The sequence below is a fragment of the Octopus bimaculoides genome, chromosome 16 (genome assembly GCF_001194135.2).
Source record: "Octopus bimaculoides isolate UCB-OBI-ISO-001 chromosome 16, ASM119413v2, whole genome shotgun sequence".
Lineage (NCBI taxonomy): Eukaryota > Metazoa > Mollusca > Cephalopoda > Octopoda > Octopodidae > Octopus > Octopus bimaculoides.
Genome location: NC_068996.1, coordinates 43724902 through 43729277, shown reverse-complemented (window position 1 = coordinate 43729277; position 4376 = coordinate 43724902). Strand labels below are relative to the sequence as shown.

The window sequence follows — 4376 nt, the reverse complement described above, 5'->3', positions numbered from 1 at the left end:
TATATATATATATATATATATATATATATATATATATTCAAAATAAGCAACAAGATATCAGGTAGTGATGTAGCACAACCGTTTCAAGCAACTCCATTTCATTGAACAATGCAATTCCTTACATCAATTTAAATGCAGTGCCATCTTCAGCTACACAAGTAAATAAATAGAATTATATATATATGTATATATACATATATATATATAGTTTACTGTTCCGTTATATGTATGATCAACAGAATAAGTTCTCCATACAGTGAGAACTTATTTTGAGAATACCGGCGGAATTTGAACTCAGAACATAAAGACAAACGAAATACCGCTAAGCATTTCGCCCCGCGTGCAAACGTTTCTGCCAACTCGCCGCCTTAAACTTATAATAATTACTTTCTGTCTTTCTCGTTTATCTCTCACTTCCCCTCTATCACAATCCCGCATTCACCCTTCTCCTCCTCCTTCTTCGCTATATCAATACTTTAACAATACTATACCTACCCCCCTACGTCACTCAACACCTTCTGTAGTGTTTTATTGTCATTTCATTTCTGAATATTAGTGAAAGATAATGTGACAGCGAAACCAGGCAACATCAGCCATAGCAACTCTTCAAGAACAGGAAAAGAATGCAGCCTCGATTCAAAATCACTCTTATTATTTGTTATTATTGTAATTAATTATATAATCTATCTATCTATCTATCTATCTATCTATCTATCTATCTATCTATCTATCTATCTATCTATCTATCTATCTGTGTCTGTCGATCTGTCTGTCGATCTCTCTTTCTATATATATCTATTTCTCTATCACTTTGTCTGTTTGTATGCTCTGTCTTTTCTGTTCGTCTCTGTTTGTCTGTCTGTCTGTCTCTTTATTTCTTTCTTTCTTTCTTTCTGCCTGCCTGCCTGCCTGCCTGCCTACCTGCCTGCCTGCCTGCCTGCTTGTCTGTCTGTCTGTCTGTCTGTCTGTCTCTTCTTCTATCTACATGTGCGTGCGCGTGTGTGAGTGTCAGAAAATTGGCAAAGTGAATCTTGGAGCTACAATTAGTTCAAATAACCCTATTATTTTTTTGCCATATTTCGTACCGAGTATTCCCTTTACTTGTTTGCACAACTTCTTGAATTTAAGCACATACACACACGCGCGCATGCACTCATACAAAGAATGAGAGAAGGAGAGAAGGAGAGAAAGAGAAGACTATAGAATGATTATTTAATTAGTGCTTTCTTAATTACGGTGAATGAAGAATAAGCTCTGCTGATGAAGTCAGAATAGATCTCAAATATGTCCGGAGGTGTCTCCTCTATATACCAGAATAATACAATATTAATTAATGACTTCATGTTTTTCTCCTCACTACATAAGAATTTCTAACTGGTTTTTTAATGCACCCAGCTCTGAATGTGCCAACGTAAACTGAACAATCTCACATATTCTTTCATTCTTTTACAGGTTTCATGTCATGGACTATGACCATGCTGTATCAAAGTCTTTTAGTCCGTAGCCGATTGCATCAATATAATAAGGAAGAAATGCAAAATGGATCCGAGTGGGGTTCCGCAAAGCGAAACAACCAAATACTTTGAGGTATTACGTCTAACGTTTTTACTAATTCTGCTAATCATCACTGTATATTGATCTGAAATACCAATACTGTCTTTCTTTTTGTTTAACCCAGCTCAAACCTGATCGACCAGCAACCTACGCTACGGACATGGTTAGTCGGTTAAACACCAACCATCACCTAACTGAAACTCTTAGGTCTTTTGTTTAACCCGGATCATTTCTGATCGACCAATTATCTATGAGAGGTAGACAGTTTGGTCCCTAAAACACTAGATCCAAGTGTGACTCAGAGATCTATTGCAGCTGAATCCAGGTCAACTCTGATCCGCAGAATGCTTTTAAGTTACGTTGGTAGATAGCCAGTTGTAATCCTTAGATCAATTGCTTCTCAATCAAGGTTGTTCAACCAACTGTCAATGGCATGTAGATGATCGGTGAAACAAGTAGCTGTGATATATATTGTTCCACATCTATTGATCTGTTAATCCGTTGACCATATCTCTGATCCTCTGACCATATCTATTGATCCTCTGAGCAATTGTTACTCTTCTCGAGTCAGTCCATGACATGAAGTCGAAACACCTAGCTGTGATCCACAAATGTTGTTCAGAGCAGTTCAATACTAATCGGCTAAATTACCAACATTATTGTTGTTGATCAAAAGTATTCCGGTTGCGACCAACAAAAATTTTTACCAAACAACGCATCTAGGACAGCGGTTCCGAAACATTTTTTTAAAATCTTTGAATCCTTTTGGTTACTATTCTATTTTAATGGACCCTCATAGCCATTCAACGTTTAAAAACTAGTTTTATAGACACTTCTTTCAAAATACCTAATTTGTTTTTCACACATTGACTTGATTTTTTTATTCTTTTACTTATTTCAATTATTTGACTGCAGCCATGCTGGATCACTACTATGAAGTGTTTTTGCCGAATAAATCGATCCCAGGACTTTTTTTAAAGCCTGGTAGTATTCTGTCGGTCTCTTTTGCGATGATGGGTGGTGCAAACACAGACACAAAGACACACACACACACACACACACACACACACACACACACACACACACACACACACACACACACACACACACATATATATATATGTACGACAGGCATATTTCAGTTTCCGTCTAAAGTAATAGATACATCGAAAGTAAAATATTCTTTATGAGCCCTTAAAATACTAACATGGTTCCCGATTTACTACATTGCTTGCGTGGACCCCCCAAAATTTTATATGGACCCTGTTTGAGAACCACTAAGCTAGAACCATATTATTCATTGTCCTCTTCATTTTACACAGAAAGATATGATTTAGACCACTATTACTTGTAAAGCTAACGAATGTGGAGGGACTCTTCCATCGTAGCAGAGAGTTCTGTGAAAATCTGAAGATTCTCTTGGCTTCAAGTTCATTCCGATTATTCAAAATAAAAAAGCTCATTGTTGTTGCTTTTATTCTCGTTACTTTTATTTATCAACAAATCATAACGGAATCCAAGCTATTACTATACTGTTATTTTCTTTTTTCAGACATACCGTGTCTCGGACTACATTATATACAAATCTTTAAATCTTTAAAATATTTCAGCTTCAAACCTGCAGTCATGCTGGAGCACCATCGTTGACTGAGCTACAGCAATATTTGAAACCTCCTCTGATATGTGGCATTTGGTCAATGAGGGAGTTTGATGCTGCTGCCCCCATCTGTGTTTCCTGTCATGATGTAGGCTCATCGGGAACCTTTGTTAAGAAGAGATCCAGTTTTGTTTTCAAGACACTTACATACACACTATGCAGGTCTCTCAGGCATTTTGGAAGGATATTGAAGTCCAAGCTGTTGCAGTATCTGGTCCTGTATTTTGATGGCGAATCTGGGATCTTTGACACTATTCAGTGGCACATCGTTCAACTGTTTGAGTAACTTTCAATGCTAAAGTTTGGTACAAGGCCTTCCAGGATTTTCACTGGCATATGTTTCCCGCCTTCGTTATTGGGAGAAGAGTTTTAATTCTTTCAGTCTTTCCAAATAGCTGATACGTTGCATTGAGACGATTTTCTTTGTGTAGCTTCGTTGGACTGCTTCGAGTTCCGCCGTTAATTTTATACTGTGTAGTGACCATAGTAGGGAGTAGTAGTCCTAGCTGCAGAGGACATATATCCTCCAAAGGACCATCAATGTCTCCTTTTCTCATGTTTTGAAAGTTCGGAGGATCAATCCAGTTAGCCGTCTGCATTTTATTACCGAATTAGTAATATGCACTTGCAATGATGCATCACTGCGGATGTCAGTGTACAAGTTACGCACTAATTTTGATTTAGGGATTGCAGTTCCTCCTGGGCCAGTCTATCCTGTCTGCATGTCGTTTAGCTTTGTGTGTTGGCAGCGTAGGGCTTGGAATTTTCCTGCATTAAACTGTAAGTTGTTATTCTCGGCCCACCTGTATATTGTATCCAACTCTCATTGCAGATGTGCAATAGTTTCAGGATTTTTTATTGCTTGAGAGACTTTTGTGTCATCTTCTAGCAAAGGTGGCTATCTGAGCAACTAAGGGCATGTCTGAGAGGGCCACTACGACAGGACACTGTCTTAGGGTTGTGGCCCTGTGGAACACCATAATAGGACATCTAACCCGCTAGAAGGACCAGTCAAACTCCTAACCACAATTAGGGATAATTTCGAAAAGGAATAAAATATGAATAATATATAGTCTATTTACTAGTTTTTTTCTTCTCGCTAGACCACTGGTAGCAAAAAGAATTTCTAAACTTTTTTTTGCTACCCTGAGATTTATTAATATAT

The 4376-nt window shown here is 37.7% G+C and overlaps 1 protein-coding gene and 1 long non-coding RNA gene across 2 annotated transcripts in view; one reads left to right on the top strand and one right to left on the bottom strand.

Annotated features, from left to right (window-relative positions):
* The window catches only part of LOC128249628 (uncharacterized), an 85364-nt gene extending 83636 nt beyond the window's left edge, over positions 1-1728 (top strand). The window contains exon 3 of the long non-coding RNA XR_008265745.1: positions 1453-1728. This is a non-coding gene — a long non-coding RNA (uncharacterized LOC128249628). The remainder of the gene's footprint in view (positions 1-1452) is intronic.
* LOC106883329 (transient-receptor-potential-like protein) overlaps positions 1-4376 on the bottom strand; it is a 179707-nt gene that overhangs the window by 143753 nt on the left and 31578 nt on the right. The gene's annotated exons all lie outside the window — the stretch shown is intronic.